The sequence below is a fragment of the Aotus nancymaae genome, unplaced genomic scaffold (genome assembly GCF_030222135.1).
Source record: "Aotus nancymaae isolate 86718 unplaced genomic scaffold, 86718_ANA_hifiasm-v0.15.2.pri h1tg000048l, whole genome shotgun sequence".
In the NCBI taxonomy this organism is placed as follows: Eukaryota; Metazoa; Chordata; class Mammalia; order Primates; family Aotidae; genus Aotus; species Aotus nancymaae.
The window spans coordinates 14,017,199-14,038,800 of record NW_026988462.1 but is presented as its reverse complement, the minus strand read 5'-3'; the positions used below and the strand labels follow the sequence as shown (position 1 = coordinate 14,038,800).

The window sequence follows — 21,602 nt, the reverse complement described above, 5'->3', positions numbered from 1 at the left end:
CTAAACTGAACAAATTATTGACCAAAAAAAAGTCCTGGGCTATATTCCTGAGAATATAGAAAACTTAAAATTATTTTCTTAATTTACTTATGATTGAAACATGCAGTAAATCTTTAGATATGCTGAGAGCAAGATTTTCAACAGTGTACTATTTCTTCAGAAACACACATTCTAAATGTAATTGACATGTTATTGAGTCTAGTGTTTTATTACATGGATGCTTCATCATCTTCATGCCTTATAATAAGGGTTTAATAATTCATATGAATAAGATTTCAATAATTCACATTACAGGTTTATTTCTAAGTACATGCTTCTAGAAAATCCTCGAGTGAAATGTTTGAAATTGGAAATCTGAAATGTTGCTTAAATAACTTACAGTCAGTTAAAGTAAGTTCAATTACATGTTTAAATTAATAGAATTTGTCAGTCCAAGTGTTTATTTTGTACTATGTTGAATATAAACTGAAACCAAGAAAGTTTATGTGATTTGTGATGTTAGACACGGGTCTTAAATCCAGTGTTCTCACTTCTTAGAATCCTTTTAAAATGTTAATAAAGTGATATTTCAAAATGCAAATGCCTCTAGTAATAGAATAAACTATAAGTTAATTGTGTCTTATGTTATCTTTTGATAGGTTCATGAAAATGTATAATTTTGTACATTATCTGGATTATTATGCATACTGTGGGAAAAAGCTCCTCTTCTACATCCAAATCAAAGCTGAAGTTCCATAAATTCTTGTCAGACAAAAATAATAATCGGTATATTCTCAGCTAGAAAGTGAGATAATTTGTCTTATTTCAAGAAAGAAAAACATTCATGACAACATCTCATATCCATGCTTTCCACACAGGGGGAGAAATGTCCAGTCTAAGGATATTCTACAACTCTAATATCAATAATCAAAGCTCAAATCATTCATGTTAAAGTTATTGTGCATTCCTTTGAGTGGGTATATTTGAAATTTTATATTTTATTTGGTAAGTGTACTGGACCAGATAGTGATGTCAGTGAAAATGGTGAAGTAAGGAGCTCTAGAATGCTGTGATCAATGAAATCAATGTGAAAACTAACAAAATTGTCAGAAATGATGTTTTCAGAACTATTAAAATTAATCACATTATTTTTATAATAGAAGAAGAGTTTCCTCAAGAGAAATTGCAGAATCTTGGTAAAAACTGTGAAATTTGAGGCATTTTAGCTTGCCCTGAATCTATTCCACTTTCTCTGTTTCTATGGTGGGCTTGAAAGCCAGCAACCTGCAAACATGGTGAAAATCCTCATCCTGGCATCCATAGGAGATAGCAAAACTAGGTTCAATTACATACAATAGGACTACTAGTATTTTGCTTGTCTGTTGGGTCCCTGGAAGACTTCATTTGTAAAACTGTCATTATTTCTCCAATTATGCAGTAATTTAAAAGGTGTTTCTTTTAGATGATATTTAACAATGTTGCATAATGTTAAAAATTATGCAGCATCACTCTGAGAAACTTTATTTATGGCTATTATTTTTATCTCAAAAGATACCATGAATAACTTACACTTCTGCTTACTTTATAGAATCGACTTGGATGCAATAAATGTTAAAGAAAAAGTGCTTCAGGTGGCATTAGTACCTGACAGAAGTTGAAACATACACCAAAAAAATTAAGAGTATTCTAGAAATAGTAAAAATGTGTGTTAATACAAAATGCTTTCTAAACTTACATTAGTTGTTCTAAAAGGTAATTGACTAAAAAAATTGTAACACTAAATGATAGATGATGTATTAGATATATTTATACATAGTAATAATTACATTAGAATAAATAGTCTAAACCAAAGATCAGCAATTACTCAGCTGACCAAATCCAGCCACCAACAGTTCTTATACAGTGTGCAAGCTAATAGTGTATTTTATATTTTTAATGTCTGGAAAATAAGAAGTATACTTTGTGTCACCCAAAAATTATATGAAATTGAAATTTCAGTGTCTGTAAATAATATTTCTTTGAAAACAGAAACATTCATTTAAATATAGTCTATTTATGACTTGCTATTAAAATGGCAGTTAAGTAGCTGAAAGAAATATTGTATGCCACATAAATGCAATATTTACAATAGGATCCTTTGAAGAATAAGTTTGTTAGAATCTAATTGAACTGCTCCTATTAAAAGATAGTGAATATCAGATTGTGAATAAAAGCAAGATCCTATTATATGTTCTATACAGGAAACCCACTTTATTTTATTTTTTTTTCCAAATTTATTGTGGCATGATTCATACACAAAAATACTGCATGTAATTAATGTACTCAATTTGGTGAATTGGGACGTACATCAAGTTACTATCACCACAATCTGGTGATAAATGTATCCATCATCTCCAAAATATATTTCTGTTACTGTGTTTTCTGTATTTGTTTGTGGTAAGAACGTTTAAGATGAAATCAGTTCTTTTTACAGAATCTTAAGTATAAAATAACTTTTATTAACTATAGGAACTATGTTATACAACACATCTCTGGAACTTAGTCACTTTGTATAACTTTAATATTTTACCTGTAAACCTATTTTCATATAAAGATGCGATAGATTTAAAGCAAAGAATTAAAATACCTACGTCACACAAAGACAAATTTGTAGAAAAATTAATTGGCTATATTACTATCAGAGCAGACTTTGGCACATAAAATATCACCAAAAATAAGGGACATCACAATCTTAAAATATTATAAGATAAAAACTAATAAAAGCAAAATGCAAAATATAAGAATCTACATCTATATTTGGAAAATTCAACAAACCTCTTTGGATAATTGCTGCAATATGTAGACTGAGAACTGGTAAAGAGTGTTTGAAAAACACTGCTAAGAACTTATCCTAACTGCTATAGACAGAAGACCCTAGCAAATATCAGAATACGACTCCCTTTCAAATGCATGTAGAATACTTATCAATGTAATTTATATTCTGGTATAAAATATCTCAAAGAATTTATTATAATAGAAACCTACAAACTATGTTTTTGTGTCATGATTGAATTAAAAATCAACCATATAATATACTTGTAAAATTATCAGTTGGATATTAATTAACATACCTCTAAATATATCATAAGCCCCAGAGAATATCTTGAGAGAAATAAAAGAAAAAATATTTTGAATTAAATGAAAATAAAATATGATATAATATTTTGGAGATACAGATAAAGCAACGCTTAAAGAGATATTTATATCATACATGTTTTATTAGAGAAGAAAAATATAATATTCTAGAATGATAAAAATCTCAGGTATAAATGACTTCACTAAGCAATATATACCAATCATATAGGGACAAATCACCAGTTTTATATAAACTCCTCCAAAAATAAAATAAAAGCAAAGTATTTCCATCTCATTTCATAAATTCAATGTTATTATGATACAAAAACCATATAAAGCTAATACCTGTCTATATATTTTAAGAACTACAGAACAATACCCTCATGATTACAGTCACAAAATATTTCTTGACAAAATATTTTTAAATCAAATCGAGAAATACATATTAACAAACTTAACAGTGTGATCAATTGTGGTTTATCTCAGGTTTCAGTACTGAAAAGTAACCAATGTTGCCATAAGAGTGTAACAGGGAAAGCATCTCCAGCTCCTAGTTCCAAAGAGGTTCTTGGCCTCTCTTACCTGGAAGAATGGGGAAAGGGGTCCTGGAGGCACGGTGAGCTTACCATTCGAATAAATATCATGGACCCAAAGAGTTTTGCAGGAGAGTGATTTATTTGACGAGAGAGAGAGAGAGAGAGAGAGAGAGAGAGAGAGAGAGAGAGAGAGAGAGAGAGAGAGAGAGAGAGAGAGAGAGATATCTCATAACTGTTGTGGGAGGGGACCCAGAGAAGGAATCTATGCAGGTAAGGAGCAGCTAAATTTTAACCCTAAGTTATTTTCTCCCCATTCATGTACTCCTCCAATGAGAGGAGTTATTTCAAACTTCCTGGATTGGCTACTTGGTCCAAAGCCCTGAGTTACAAAGCCCCCTCCTCCCAGAGCTTTCAGCAGGAATTTTGGATAAAGAAGCCTCACCTGGCTTTCCCTCCCTAACCCATGCCTGGGAAACTCAGACAAAGAACTTTACATTTGAAACCCTTCTGGTTCCTGGATGGAGTCATGGAGCTGGGAAACTCCTGCCTTTGAAACCATGCCCCTGGTGGACTCAGGAAGAGAAGTCCCTCAAGAGCATATAATAATACAAAACAAAACCAAAATCATGTCATCACACTATACATAGTAGAAGCTGTGGATAAAACTCAATATGTATTCATGATGAATGTTGACTGAAAACGAGTAATAGAAGGGAACTTCTGCAAAATGATGAAATCTTTCTGTGAACAAAACTAGAATGACACATTTTTGCTGGAGGTCATAGTGCTTCTAGACAATACTGGACTTTTTAGTGATGAAATGTAAATATAAAGACGAATGATATTTGCATTTGTTTTTCTAGAAACATGTTTTATTCACATGTCATAGTTTTCAGGCTTACTAATTGTCTCCTTTTAGAACGTTTACTTTTTCCAAAGAATAACAAAACTTGTTTTTCCTTCAGACACAGGTGCTTACATACTGCAATAGGGACAGTTGTTATGAAAGTTATGGGATACATTCATGAAAGTTAAACAGTGACCTCTGGGGGAAAGTAGAGACTCGACTCCCTATGTGTTTACATTTCAAAAGAGGGTAATACTTTGAGTTCCGTGTGATTGTGTGTGCATTTACAAGTAGAGTGAAACTTCACACACTTCTCAGTAGATTCAACAATAAGAAATTAACAGAAGATTTTTAAAATGTATTTTTATTTATCTACATCTTTGCTATTTTTATCTTTCTTTATTCCTTCCTGGACACATTAATTTACATTTACTCTCAAATATATTCATTCGAAGAATCTTACTTAATCATTATTTGTAATCAGCATTGTGTTGAATGTATCTGTTTTTGAAGGGTGTTTTCTCTGTATGTAGACTTTTCTCTGTATGTGAATTCCCAAGGGTTTTGTTTGTGTTTCTTCTGTATTGATTAAATTTGCTCTACACTCAAAATATAAATGTCTTTGGCTTACATTATTCCTGATAATAGGTCTGTCATTTTTCTTAGTTTTTGCTGTAGGAAACATCTTGCTGTGTTTATTATGTGTTTCATTATTTTCAAATGTCATAAATTGAATATTATGTGCTTATGTGTCATGTTAATCTTTACTGAGTCCATGGATATTTCACCCTTGAAAAATCTGAGCACTTAAAAATAAATAATAATTTTTTTCTGCCTTTCTCTTTGTCTCTTTTATGTCTTTCTGGCCAGCAATTATTATTATCCTTCTATATTAGTCAAGGCTATCTAGAAAAACAGAACTAATAACAAGGGTGTGTGTGTGTGTGTGTGTGTGAGTGTGTATGTATGTGTGTGAGTGTGTATGTATGTGTGTGTGTGTATCTATCTACTCATCCACTCATCTATCAAACTGTCTTTATTACAAGGGGTTGGCTCATACAAGTATGCAGACGGGCAAGTGCAAAATATGATGATAAACCAGCAAGCTTGAAGACTAGAAAAGTCATTGGTTCAGTTCCTTTCTGAAGGTAAACTGTTAGAGAATTCCCTGTTCCTCTGGGAGGCGAGTCCTTTTGTTCTAGTCAAGCCTTTTACTAATCAGAAAAGGTTCTCTCACATGAAAGGCAGTCTGCTTATTCAAGTGTCCCCGATTTAAATGTTAATCTCATCAAAATAAACCCTCCATGTTGACACATAAAATTAACCGCCATATCTGCTTTCTCATCTGCCAGAGATCACTGAGATTCTTTTACCTTTCCTCCAAACTTTATTATTTATTTATCTTTCACTTAAGATAATTTCTTTTCATTTATTCTCAACTATACTGACCTTTCATTCTGTTATATTTAATGCACCATTTAGCCAGTGAAATTAGATATAAATAAAATATTCCATAATCAAATTCCTAAGAGTAGATCTTCCTTTACCCAGTGAAATTAGACATAAATAACATTTTCCATAATCAAATTCCTAAGAGTAGACCCTCCAAATTAATATTTAAAAAGTAATTTGATAACTTTGAAGATTATCTTCTAAATTGCAAGTAAATTATACTGTATATATTATAAGAATAGAAAGGAAACAATATGCTTGTATGAATATGGAATAAATTATTTTTCAGCCATCTGCTGAAAAACATTTGCTGCTTACCTTTTTGCCAAAGTAATCATTATCTATTCTTGCATAGAAATAGTTAAATTGAATGATAAAACTTAAACACTGTAATTTTGAAATTATATTTACCTAAAGGAGTTTTAAAATACTCATTATTCCTCCAATAATCATTCCTTCATGATTGTGTTCTTTGAACTCAACACTGTGTTAATCTATAATATCAAATAACTAAGCTATTGGCTTTGATTCAGAATAGATATGTGGCTTTCTCCCAGCAAAGCACTCTACATTTTTCTTCTTGCTTTACCTAATAAATTCTGATAAACTTATATAAAAGCATTGAGATTTATCCTGAGAATCAGAAAGAGATTATTTATGCTAATTATACCCTTGAATGACTAATGCATAATATCAAATAGATGAACAACAAAAAATGAGGAACAATTAATAAAGAAGTAATGTGAGTTTTAAAAGACTTCATTAAACTACTAAGAGTAATTTGTCACTCACCACAGAATAGCCTAATGAACACTTCTAAAATTAATAGTGAGCAAAAATGTATTTGAAAGTGCTTTCTAAGTGTTCTTCACAGGGACTACATAATAATAGAATATAAATTACCCCAAAGATATAGAATAATAAAGCATAAAAGAATAATTTAATTTGGATTTTCTTTCTGAAATCAGTTAGAATGATACTTGATTATCATTAAAAACTTTTAAAAATATTTTTAGGGGAATCAGAATTTTAATATATTTAGTGGTTTGCAATTTCTCAAAAAATGGGAATGCATAACAATAAAATTAAGTCAATGACAGATATGCTAACATGAAAAATCAGCTCAAAACTTATGAAGTAAATGATCTATAAAGAAACATAGGAGATATACCTAATACAGGTGACAGGGGGATGGATAGAGCAAACTACGATGGCATATGCATACCTATGTAACAATCCTGATTGATCTGCTCATGAACCACAGAACTTAAAGTAAAATAATAAAAAAAAAGAAATAGAAGAAAGAACCCTAAAATTCTCATGGAACAACAACAAAAGAAACCAAATAACCAAAGCAATCTTGAGCAATAGGAATAAAGCTGGAAACATCGCGCTACCTGATTTCAAATTATACTATAAGGCTACATTAACCAAAACAGCACAGTATTGGTGTAAAAACAGACATGTAGACCAATGGAATAGAGAACCCAGAAATAAATACACATAATTACAGCCATTTGACTTTTGACAAAGGAATTAAAACATACAAAAAGGAAAGGACACTTTCTTACACAAATGATAGTCCAGTGTGGTGAAGCCACTGGTATTTTCTGGTAGTGAGTTGAATGATATTATTTGACTTAGAATTTTAAAGTACCCATTTCTTAGTATGTAGAAAAATAATCTATGTGAAATTAGGCAGAGATGAAATCAAAGACATCACTTCTGTAGCAGTACAAATTAAGAATTAGGAGTAAAATAGTAGAAGTGGTGGGGGATAATGAGTTCAAAATATATATATTAGGAAACTTGAAATGTTTTGTAAGTGATCGCATGAAGGATATAAAGAAAGGAGGTGTCAAGAATGGCTGCAGTTTATTTAACTTGAGCAACAACAAAATAAATCATTGGGTCAATTCTTGAGATGGGTGAAAAGTGCAGAAGTAGCATGTGACAAGGTATAATCAAAGGGATTTTAGACAATTATATTTTGCATTGTTGACTTGGGAAGGGTAATTACAAATTGTCAGAAAAGCAAAATATCTGAAAATCTGTACTAAGACATGTCAGTGTCACAATTTTGTTTATTTGATATTTGCACAATGAGAATCTTCAAAATAAAAAATTTTTCACAAAAAGTATTTTGTTGTGACTGTCTTCTTCATCTCACAAACCCTTAATAATTTGCATTCTTCAGGTTTATTTTTCTTTCAAAATATTTCTATGAAGGTCATGTAAATGCCAGAATTTATCAACCCAGAAATAAGAAGCATAATTTTGCATATAGTTTATATAGGCTACTTTGAAAATAAAAATGCTCAAATGTGAATTTTATAGCCTATTATCTCTTTTTGTTAATCTAATTTAATATCATCACATGATTAGTATGTTGGCAAAATGAAAACATTAGTTGTGAACTCCATAGACCAAGCACTCAATATTTCACTTATTTGTAGAAGACAATGTCACTTGTTCAACTTCCCCATCTATGTCTATTGTAAGGGATCCATGGTCTTTGCTCAGGCAGCAACCTAGCCAGTCCCAGGGGAAGAATCATGATTCGTCTAATTTGTTTAAATTTATCCAGCAATTCTTGTAACTGTGTAGAGAGACAGGAAAGGAGATTAACAACAGAACCCAGTAATGCCTAATAAGATATTGTGTCAAGGTTATTGCTTTCTTGCTCTTTGCTAGCTTGAGATTCTCTAGAGAAGTTTCTCTGACTCTTTTTTACTCCATAAGATCCTTAGAAATAATCTGGGCCTGGAACACAGGAAAATATTCTCCACATTTTTGTCACACCTGTGGTTTATGTACTGCAGTGCCTCCAAATGTGGGGCTTTTCACGAATTTGAAAGTAAAAATTATCAAGCTCCTGCTTGTCATTTCCTATGGACCAGAGCTTAACAGTCAGTCATTCTTATTGGCTAACTCTTCATCCACTTTTTATATTTCCAAAGTTGGTGGCATTCTTTGTCTATTGTTAGCTCCCATTTAGTGTAATTTTCCCATATAATTTTAAAACATTGATTATATATTTGCATTTTGGTACATTTTTGGGAGAAGAAATAATTTTAAAAATCTTTGATTTCAAACTAAAGATTTAATTAGAAGTACTTATTGAATATTATTTATGAAATATTCAGGGAGTTGGCAAAAAAACTAACAAACTAATAACACAAAACACTGTTACTATACATGGAAAGTTATCTCTTAGACATTCTCAAAACAGTGATGTTCAGACTATCTTAATGGTATAATTTAATCATGTATTATAGGTAACAAACCATGGAAAAATCATCTAATAAATCATTAATGGGATTTTTCTGTTTCACTGATTTCAATTTCTAGGACTCATTATGTATTTTTTCCATGATTTCTCTTTAAAGCAATAGGAAATTAAAGTGTCTGCCAAAAAGGATATGAAACGTTGAATGGCACTGTTAGTCTAATTTCAATATTGAATACTCTATTGTGAGTATTTATGTGATTTGTGAATTGCATCTATATTGGAAATTAAAATGGAAGCAGTTTGGCAAAAAGGTTTGATTCTTTGTGTAAGTTTGCATGTATAACTTAAATTAGAATTTGGTGACCAGGCCAACACAGCACACAAAATGGGATTATTTATGAACTTTAAGTGAACCAAGAATGCTGATGTAAAAGGTCAATTAAAATAATACATGTTATGGAAAACTGGTGCTGTGAAAATGCAGGTGTCACATAGATTCATTCTAGGTGAAACGGTGGTGAGTTTTTTTTGCTTCTGGAGGAAAACTGACAAATTTCCTAGTAACATCAAATGCCAAACATCACAAATTTGAGTGATATTTTCTGTAGCTGTAATGCAGGACTTTCCTCAGTGCCATCCTCAAACTCACAGCAGGGGTACCCCCTCTACTCAGTCTGCTGCATTCATCCTCTTGCAGGAGGGAGCACATGAATAAGTTCAGGACCTGGCTGACCGCTCCAAGCACTGACACAGGAGCAAGCTGCAAGCAGGGTTTGTGGGCAGACCAGGCATCACAGGGAATGCAGTGGCACCCAGGTGAGGATGCTAGCCACCCTGAAGCCCTAGCGGGGGTATTACAGTGCTCTTAGTTCTGCCTTCCATAGTCCAATGGAGGGCAGTGTGTTAGCAGTTTAGTTGGTCCCTTGCCTCGTTGCCTGGGGCGGCTGTCCTCTGCCCACAAGGGCAAAGGGCCAGTGTCAAAGCCTTTTCTAGGTACCTGCACTTGGTGGGTCCCAAGCTCTTGTCCAGCATCCAAAAATAATGAAGTCACATGGATGACTGAAAGATGGTGAAGCCAGATAATTTTACTGAATGATAAAAATGGCTCTCAGCAGAGAGGGGAACTAGAGAGGAGAGCTAGAGAGTGCACATAAAGGAAAGGTTGACTTTCCCAAAGTCAGATTGTCTCTTCCCCGAGACAGGCCATCTCCCCATCTACCGAATGAGTCTGGGGTCTTTATAGGCACAGGATGAGGAGTGTGTACTGATAGGTTCATGAGTATACAAAAAGGTTAAAGCAAAGCCACCACTCGAAGGTGGGCATGATGGTGTAGAAAACCAATTAGGAAAGGTTAGGTTAATGTAAAATATGTGAAGAGTGGGGATCAATCAGAGGAATATGTGCCAAACGGGAGGACAGGTTCTCAATCCAGTTTAAGGATCTAACTTCTAGTTTGGCTTTCAGGCTTTAAACTGTCTTCAGCTTAGAGGTGTGGTTTCACTTTTACCTGTCCCTTATCTGTCTAGGCATCTGGCTGCCTTCTGTCACTGCTAGCTGCATTGCTTTTTCTTATTAAAAAAATACACACACACAAAAATATTGTCTTTAGTAAGAAATAGTACTAGACACATAATTATAATTAATAAAGAAGATACATATATTATTACTAATATATACTATTAGGAATAGTTTATAATATTAATGATAGAAATTTTTTAAATAATAAGATATTGCTGATATCACTGCCCCATATATCACCTGTATCTGAATCGGTTTTGCAAGCTCTGTTTAAATAAGAGAATAGAAAACAAAGTAAAATTATCTTCCCTCTCTAAATCCATCAGATAAAGACCCCACAGAGGTCAGAGATTGAAAATTGTCACTTTGTACACTTGTTTCTCTTTCTCTTCTTGGTTATTTTCTCCTCTCTATAATAGTTCAAGGTAACACATTGGTAATGGGTGCCCAATTATTTAATTTGTGTGCCCTTAAGACCCTTACGCTTAACAGTCCCCAGCTAGGGAATAATTCTTCAGATGCTAATAAAATAAAATATTTTCCATTACATTGAAGGAGAAATGTCACTCAGTTGTCTAAAAAATGTAGAAATAATTAATTGGGAATTGAGCTGATTCAGAGCAGAGATTCACTCTAGGTGAAGGCTAGTGTATTTTTGTGTAAATTTGCACCTCAGCTGTATTCCTTTAGAGACTGCAACCACAAACCTTGGGTGGTTATCGGTTTCCTTCCATCTTACACAAGCCTGGTAACTGTTTTAGTTACACTCATATATATAAAACTGTGAACGTGTCTGCTCAGCATCTCTACCTTTTCTCTGGCTGCATTCAAATCACTGTGTACAGTGATACCAAATGCCTTAAGGATCAATGTGGCACAGAGGCCTTATGCCCAGATATCGGCCCCTCCATTTTTGTTTGACTTGGTAACTCTTCAGTGCCTTCAAAAAGTTTTTTTATATATATTCTACTTGGTTTTCTGGTTGTCCTAGTAGGTTAGTTGATGTGCTTTAAAATTAACAACAAAAATCACAAGCGTTCATATACACCAATAACAGACTTAAAGAGAACCAAATCAAGAACGAACTGCCATTCACAATTGCTACAAAGAGAATAAAATACCTAGGAATACAACAAGGAATGTAAAGGACCTCTTCAAGGAGAACTACAAACCACTGCTCAACGAAATAACAGAGGACACAAACAGATGGAAAAACATTCCATGCTCATGGTTAGGAAGAATCAATATTGTGAAAATGGCCATACTACCCAAAGTAATTTACAGATTCAATGCTATCCCCATCAAGCTACCAATGACCTTCTTCACAGAACTGGAAAAAACCACCTTAAACTTCATATGGAACCAAAAGAGAGCTCGCATAGCCAAGTCAATTCTAAGCAAAAAGAACAAAGCGGGAGGCATCACACTACTGGACATCAAACTATACTACAAGGCTACAGTAATCAAAACAGCACAATACTGGTACCAAAACAGAGATATAGACCAATGGAACAGAACAGAGGACTCGGAGGCAACACAACATATCTACAACTGTCTGATCTTTGACAAACCTCACAAAAACAAGCAATGGGGAAAGGATTCCCTGTTTAATAAATGGTGTTGGGAAAACTGGCTAGCCATATGCAGAAAGCAGAAACTGGACCCCTTCTTGACACCTTACACTAAAATTAACTCCAGATGGATTAAAGACTTAAACATAAGACCTAACACCATAAAAACCCTAGAAGAAAATCTAGGCAAAACCATTCAGGACATAGGCGTAGGCAAGGACTCCATGACCAAAACACCAAAAGCATTGGCAACAAAAGCCAAAATAGACAAATGAGACCTAATCAAACTCCACAGCTTCTGCACAGCAAAAGAAACAGTCACTAGAGTGAATCGGCAACCAACAGAATGGGAAAAAATTTTTGCAGCTTAGCCATCTGACAAAGGGCTGATATCCAGAATTTACAAAGAACTAAAACAGATTTACAAGAAAAAAACAAACAAGCCCATTCAAAAGTGGGCGAAGGATATGAACAGATACTTTACAAAAGAAGACATACACGAGGCCAACAAACATATGAAAAAATGCTCATCATCACTGGTCATTAGAGAAATGCAAATCAAAACTACATTGAGATACCATCTCACACCAGTTAGAAGGCAATTTTTAAAAAATTTGGAGACAACAGATGCTGGAGAGGATGTGGGGAAATAAGAACATTTTTACACTGTTGGTGGGAGTGTAAATTAGTTCAACCATTGTGGAAGACAGTGTGGTGATTCCTCAAGGACCTAGAAACAGAAATTCCATTTGACCCAGCAATCCTATTACTGGGTATATATCAACCCAGCAATCCCATTACTGGGTATATATCCAAAGGATTATAAATCGTTCTACTATAAGGACACATGCAAATGAATGTTCATTGCAGTGCAGTTTACAATAGCAAAGACCTGGAACCAACCCAAATGCCCATAGATGATAGACTGGACAGGGAAAATGTGGCACATATACACCATGGAATACTATGCAGCCATCAAAAATGATGAGTTAGCGTCCTTTGTAGGGACATGGATGAACCTGGAAACCATCATTCTCAGCAAACTAACACAAGAACAGAAAATCAAACACCACATGTTCTCACTCATAGGCGGGTGTTGAACAACGAGAACACATGGACACAGGGAGGGGAGCACTACACACTGGGGTCTGTTGGGGGGAAATAGAGGAGGGACAGCGGGGGGTGGGGAGTTGGGGAGAGAGAGCATGGGGAGAAATGCCAGATATAGGTGAAGGGGAGGAAGGCAGCAAATCACACTGCCACGTATGCACCTATGCAACAATCTTGCATGTTCTTCACATGTACCCCAAAACCTAAAATGCAATAAAAATAAAAAAATAAAAAATAAAAAATTGACAATATATGTAGACACTGTGTAAATGCACATTCTGTATTAGTCTGTTTTCATGCTGCTAATAAAGACATATGCAAGAGTGGGTAATTTATAAAAGAAAGAAGCTTAACGGACTCACAGTTCAACATGACTGGAGAGGCCTCACAACCATGGTGGAATGCAAAGGAGAAGCACGTCTTACATGGTGCTAGGCAAGAAAGCATGTACAGGGGATCTCCTCTTTAATAAAACCATCAGATCTCATGAGAGTTATTCACTGTCATGAGAATAGTGTAAGAAAGACCCATCCCCATGATTTAGTTACCTCCCACTGGGTCCCTCCCATGACATGTGGGAATTATGGGAACTATAATTCAAGAGGAGATATGGGTGGGGACATGGCCAAACCATATCATCTTAATCCCTAAGAATTTAAAGTGCATTCCCTTCATTTACCTAAGTAAAATTCTAGATAAGCAAGAATTTTGTTTTTCATTCCCCCTTCAATGTTTCAAATGCCTTCTGAAATTAAACTAATATTTCCAAATTAATTAGAATATTCTTAACCTTGCTGGTGTGCTAGTCTCATGGGTATAGACAGTGCAACATGGCAAAGTCAATACAGGATCTGGACTCTAAGATAGTCAAGATTGTCTATCTACATATCTCTTTCCCCCAACTTTAGGTTTTAGAATATCAGTCAAATGAGCCAAGTATCAGAGTTGCAGGTCTTGATATAAAAATCTTGCCATAATGAGAATAACTCTAAATTAAGCACATAATTATGACAAAAAATATACTTGAGGGAAAATAACATCAAAATTTCTGACAATGCTCAAACAGCATAAAAAGCATAATAAGAGAAATGGAAGAAAACTAGCAAATATCTATCTTGTACAAAGAACTTATATGCCCTTGTATGAACTGTAGAATCATACTAGCTAATAATATAAAAAGGAATGCTATTTTTATTATGTTATAGTTTTTTCCCCTAGAGATATATTCTTTCTGAAAAAATTGGTTGTTTCTCCAGAATTTAAAAAAAAATTTACTCTAAACCAGTGGACTTATAGATTATTTTCTAAAATGCAAAGGTAACCCTGAACTTCAAGTATGACAACACTCATTCCTATTTTCCTACCACAACACTAAAATGAAAAATGCAGTTACGTATTAAATGAAAGATATAATGACAACCAATATTATTTTTGAGACAGTTAATAGACTTTTAGGAATATGCATATGTACTTTAAGGCAGAGGTCCCCAAAACACAGGCTCGATACTGGTCCATGATCTGTTAGAAACCAGGCCACACAGCAGGAGGTGAGTGGCAGGCAAGCCAAGCTTCATCTGTATTTGTAGCTGCACCCCATAGCTCATGTTACTATCTGAGCTCTGCCTCCTGTCAGATCAGGGGAGGCATTGGATTATCATAGGATCGTGAACCCTGTTGTGAACTGTGCCTGTGAAGGATCTAGGTTTTTCACTCCTTGTGAGAATCTAATGTCTGATGATCTGTCCCTGTCTCTCATCACTCCCAGATAAGACAGTCTAATTGTAGGAAAACAAGCTCAGGGCTCTCCCTGATTCTGTTATGGTGAATTGTATAATAATTTCATTATATCTTACAATATAATAATAATAAAAATAAAGTGCATAATAGATGTAATGCATTTAAATCATCCGAAAACTATCTCCCACGGCCAAAGTCCATGGAAAAGTTGTCTTCCCAGAAATTGATCCCTAGTGCCAAAAATGTTGGGAATTGCTGTGTTAAGGGATTCATTACAAATGCGAATTCTTAGAACACAGCATTGAGGCTGACCTATGATTATATTATTATATTTATATAGGATAAATTATTTTAAATATGAAGCATATTCATCTATAAATATGTATATTTTATCATATCATAGATATACTTTTGATAATTCTTTCTTTAGTGTAACAAAGATTTCTATAGCAGAAAGAGAGATATTTGGATTGGGATATTGAATGGGATAGTCACCATCGCACTAATTAGTAAAGATTTTTAGGGATTTTCTTCATTTTAGAATTTTAAAAAATATACCATTCAAAGTCTAATAAGAGGAAAGGGGGAAATAGCTAATTTGAACTGTTAGGTCTTTTAACATTAACTTGGACTTAAGATATTTTAAACAATAAAGAGCTAACAATTAGATTTCAGACAATATAACACTAGCCATTTCAAAAGGAAAAGCAGTTTTCAACTCTAAAACATTGAACACTTTTACCTGGGTTTTTGCCTGGGTTCTAGGAAAACTACGTAAGAGTTACTTATTTATGCAAATATAAAACTATAACTATGATTTTAAAAAGAGTTTTCTGTGAAACATCACATGTATCTATTGTGTGATAAGGTAATGTGTGAAGGGTTGGCAAAAATACAAATAGTGCTAAATCTCTCAAGACAATGTTTCTCTGAAAGTTTCCCCTTTTCTAAATATTTCTGTAGATTACATGGAATCTGCATGATATTGTATTTTCTATGTGTATTGTGTTTGTATAATTACAGCAGTTCTTTACAACATATGAAAAGCCACTCTTCTAATATTTGGAAAAGTAATGTGGCTATTTCTTCTATCTCATTATGAAAAAAGAATTTTAAAGAAGTAGAGACAAGTCTCTGCTTGTCTTAGCTCAATATGGATAGTACAGTTAATGTCTTATATTAATAATTAATTACATAAAGTTGAATAATTTAGATCTTGAGGAATAAAATTGAAGTCAGACTCTGCTGAGGCTATTTTGGGGTTTTGGTAAGACCAACCTGAGTCTTGGTGGGAGGGGTAGTAATCCCCACTGTCAGTCATCCTGAGAGAGGGAAGATTGTAGGAACGGACATAAAAACATGTGTACAAAAATAAATTATAGTGAGAATGAGGAAACATACTGTTTTATTACAAATTAAAACATTCAAATAACTCTTGTCAAAATGTATGGAATAATTTATAAGCAAAGAGGAAGGTGATTAGCTATAAATATAGATATAGAACAGGAAGTTTGGGAATTATTATTCAGAGAATTTCTGGGACTATTTGTAGAGAGAATCTTTAAGGTTTAATGCAGTAAAGACAAAGAAAAAAATAGCCACCACTTTATTCCCAAGTTTGAGGCGAGTAGAGCAAGATATGATGCAGTACTCAGGAGGAAAATATGTAAGCTTATTGCTACTAAATCTGATCAAAGAGTGACACTTTAGATGTGCTGTTAATGGAATAAATAATAAATACAGAATTTTGATTTGAACAGACTTATTTACCTAGTCATTTGCACAGCTATGTTACTCTGAGATTAGATGAGTCACAATGCAACCCTCTTTTGAGAAGCAGATACAAAAAAGAGTTTCCAGAGGGGTTTCACTTTGGATTCTCAATTAATTGTAGTGGCAAAGAGAGCAAATTGTGCTAGTAATCCCCTACATACAGCCAAAAGAGAGTAGTGATAATACCTTACCCCACAGCAAAGACACATCATAGCTGAATGTGTTGAAATGTCATTGTGTGTATAAAATAATGGAAATAGAGAAATATGGAAAAGAATGTTTAAGTTGAAAATATAAAACACACAGTGGAATCCTACATTTTGTGCCCTCAAAATGGGTCAGTTTCTAGGAAAGTACTGCCTATTCCATTCTGAATCCTTTGCATTTATGCTCTCCAGTTTGTAAAATAATAACTAGAGAACACTGGAAGGCAATTTAAGTTTTTAGCTTCCTATGAAGTATAGATGTCAATACTGGAATTTCAATCCAGGTTTATCTGTGTCCACATACAGTGCTTCTTTCAGTTTAACCTTACAACCATTGATAAACAATTTCTTCCAGCCCTTTTTTGGATTCTTCAGTGTCTCTAATTAACTAGAGTATATTTGGGGCATTTGATATTTAACTGAAATTATATTATATATCAAAATTTATAAAAACAAGTCTCCATTCATTTATAATGCTTCTTCAACAGTGCATAGGTTATTCATTATGAAGAAGTGAACAAGAGATCAATTCTATGCATTTAGAAAAACTATAATCAGGTTGGGCTCAGTGACTCACACCTGTAATCCCAGCATTTTGGGAGGCTGAGGTGGGTGTATCACTTGAGGTCAGGAGTTTGAGACCAGCCTGGCCAACATGACAAAACTGCACCTCTACTAAAAATACAGAAATTAGCTGTGCATGGCATGGTGCATGCCTGTAATCCCAAATATCAAGAGGCTAAGGCAGGAGAATTTCATGAATCTGGGAGGCAGAGGTTACAGTGAGCTGAGATTGCACCATTGCTTGCCAGCCCTCCAGCCTGGGGAATAAGAGCAAAACTCCAGCTAAAAAAAAAAAGAAAAAGAAAAAAAGAAAAACTGTAATCAAATAGATCTGAGTATCTATATCCACATATATATTTTTTCTCTCTCTCCTTCTCTTCAAGTATGCTTTTAGGAAAAAAAAAAATGCAAAGATCCTGAGGTGACACTGTAGTGTTTTTCAGGTACAATAAGTACGCAAGGATGTACAGCACAATCAACAATAGGAGGCAGTATGGTTTGATAGGGTTTCATTCGAATCCCATGTTGAACTGGAGGAGGGGCCTGGTGGGAGGTGATTGTATCATAGGGGCGGATTTCCCGCTTGCTGTTCTTGTGATAGTAAGTTCTTAGGAGATCTGATGGTTTAAAAGTCTGTGGCACTTCCACCTTCGTGATCTCTCCCTCCTGCTACCAGGTGAAGAAGGTGCCTCCTTCCCCTTGCCTTCCACCATGATTGTAAGTTTCCCGAGGCTTCCCACTCATGCTTCCTATTAAGCCTGCTGAACTGTGAGCCAATTAAACCTATTTTCTTAATAAATTATCCAGTCTCAGGTAGTTCTTTATAGCAGTATGAGAATGGACAAATACAGTAGGGGTGGAGACAGGGGTATGGAAAATTGTATAAGATATTATTGCCACTGGTTTGCTACTAGTTATGCCATAGTTTGAACTTACCATCTTGCACTTAACATATATCTCTTAAATTGAACTCCAGCAATTTGGGCAATGCTATATAATTACCTCAATACAAAAATTTTCTAGGTATAATTCTGATAAAATATTAAATATTTTATGCATTTAGAGATACTCATTGGTGATTTTGTTCCTCATGAGGTCTTATATGTTGATAGGGAATGCATATTAATTTTTTATTGCTTAAAGTAAAAATTAAGCGTTTTCATCTCTTTTCCTGATATGATTCAATCCGAATCATGTATTATTTTTAGCTCATTTTTAATAACCTTCAGTTCTTAGAAGTTTTCTATGTGTTTGAAAATCCAAGGACTGGTGAAATATTTAATTTGTTACAATACTTTAGCAAGTTAGATGCCATAGTAAATTACATTTTTTAAAGAAAACAAGAGCATTATAAAACAGCATTGGTAGTAGCCATGGTACTTATTAGAAACTATGTGAAATAATATGGACCATTTGTTATTCTGTGTGGCATTTTTAAATATAGATAATTGATAAAAATAAATGAGAACTCTGAAATGCTATTGACTGTGATAGAAAAAAACAGTCAATAAATATATAATGGAAAGTTTATAGGCTCCTAGAAGCACAAATATATTGTTTTCAATGCCAAGTAATTATAAATTCTTATAATAGTTAATATTGAATTTAATAATAATCTGAGTAGTAAGGTTTTACATCAAAACAGTTTTAATTCCTATTTTGTTTAGAAGCTTTATAACTTGCAGAAATTGTCATGAAAAAATTTTAAAAGGTAATATCTTCTATTAAATTCAAATACTTAGTATTCATCATAAACTTTATAGTCAATTAATAGACACGGCAGAGTAGATGATAATCAAATATTGTTATCAGTTTACAAAGAAGGTACTATACAAACCTATGAACACAAAATAGGTTAGTAACTCGTTAATATTCTATGCACTAACTGCTTTTTTGTCTCTTTTCAATTACCTCTTAAAATGAATTGCATGCAAACAAAAGGAGATTATTGCATAATAAGATCAAATTTTAGGATAAATAGCAACTAGGTGATAATTAATTAAGGATAATAATAATATTAAATTAAAGATATGTCTTCCCAGATCTTATCTCTGAAAACACCTCAAATCAACCAAGAGGGAGAAAACAAAAAAGAAACTCTGTGAAACCAAAAGGCATCCATAACTCTCAACTTCAGTTCTAAGAAGTGTTATAGGTAGAATGAATAGTAAACTAGACACCAATGAGCAAGACAGGAACACTTGTAAGCCTGTCATGACAATGCTCAGGAGTCACCTACAAACATCAGAAAAAAGCAGGAATTGAAAATAAGGTCACGGTCAATTTGGAAATGCGTGTGTGTCTTACTTGCCACCAAAGCAAGCCAAACCAAACTATGTCAACCTACCTACCAACCAGACAAAAAGGCAAACACATCAAAACAAAAACAAAAAAATCCAACCAACTAAGGGCATTTGTCTGTCTCTGTGACACATTGTGGAGAAATCAGCAGGTGTCAATCAGCTTGCCAGTTGCATTTTCTGATGATCGGAATTATAATAGTTGTTACAAAATCATAAGAGTCTATAATATTTTGATCTTTTCTCTGACAAATATCTTCGAGGAGAGGAAGGAACTACAACCACAAAGCAGAGTATCTGTGAGATAGTGCTCAGTGTTGACTTAGCAAGATTTAAATTATTTGCATTTTCAGTTTACTTCCTGGGATTTTTTTTTCTATACCTTTACAAGTAGATGACTGAGAGTAAATGTTACATATTCAAGAAATGATAACAATTTTAAAAACCTAATCATGAGACCTATTCAGTTGCACTAATAAAATGGGCAAAGAATCAAAGTAATGATGGAAAATAAAAGAAAATTTTATATCACAAAACAAGTTAACTGTATAAACAAATATTTATTTTTGAAAGCTTGGAATGTCAAGATTGTACATGTTCAAGAATAGATACTGAGACAACAGAAGGCAATACAAATTGAACTGGCAGTGTTCTGGATACAAACAAATAGCAGAAAACTGATAGATAAACTAATTCTAAGAAAACATAAAAGTTGATAACATTTCAAATGGTAAATATACAAAATACACAATACTAAATACGATGAACTGAATATGCTCCCCCAAAATTCCCATGTTGAAATGAAAATTAACTCACCAAGGTCATGGTATTAGGAGGCAGGACCTTTTGAACATGATTAGGTCATGAGGGCACAGCTCTCATAAATAGGATTATTGCCATTACAAAAGGGACTCCAGAAACCCCACTCCTTTGTGCCCTGTAAGGACAGAGTCAGAAGATAATGTCATGAATGAGTAAGTGAGCCCTCAACAGACACCAGATTTTCTGATCATGAACTTTCCAGCATCCGAAACTATGAGAAGTATATTTCTGTTGTTATAAGGCACCAATTTATGATCTTTTGTCCAAGCAGACTAAGACATTTGTTAGAAGGATTAGATAAAAATAAGACAAATACAAATTACTTGTAACCCTTCTGAAATAACGCCAGGCCCTTAATTCATCTCCACTCACTTTCTATGCATTTGTGTAATATTCGTATCTATTTCACCTCTTTGCATGCTGTACATCCATGAGCCATTACTGCTGTTGTTCTTACTGTTTCCCAACACCAGATTACATTTTGCTATACTTACCGTTTGCGTTGCTCTTTGTTCCTCCTTGCATTTCTGTGTTTCTATTGGAAATGATTTTCAGTGTGACTGAAAAAATTCTCTTTTGTTTTTTTTATAATGCAGTTCTAACAATATCAAGCTCTCCAATCTTGTTTGTTTAAAAATATCTTCACTTTTTCCTTTCATTTAGGTGTACAGAATTCTGTATCAGCAAAGTTTTTTAATGTCCTTTTAAAATATTATGGACACATATTAGTTATGCATATTTATGCAGTACATGTGATATTTTGAAATAAAAATACAATATGTCACACTTAAATCAAGATAATTAGGGTAACTATCACCTCAAGTATTTATTATTTCTTTG

General features: G+C 33.7%; 1 long non-coding RNA gene across 1 annotated transcript in view; it reads right to left on the bottom strand.

The window, feature by feature from the left end:
- The window catches only part of LOC135268966 (uncharacterized), a 49,377-nt gene extending 28,519 nt beyond the window's left edge, over positions 1–20,858 (bottom strand). The window contains exon 1 of the long non-coding RNA XR_010337297.1: positions 20,757–20,858. This is a non-coding gene — a long non-coding RNA (uncharacterized LOC135268966). The remainder of the gene's footprint in view (positions 1–20,756) is intronic.
- Between the last annotated feature and the right edge of the window lie 744 nt (positions 20,859–21,602).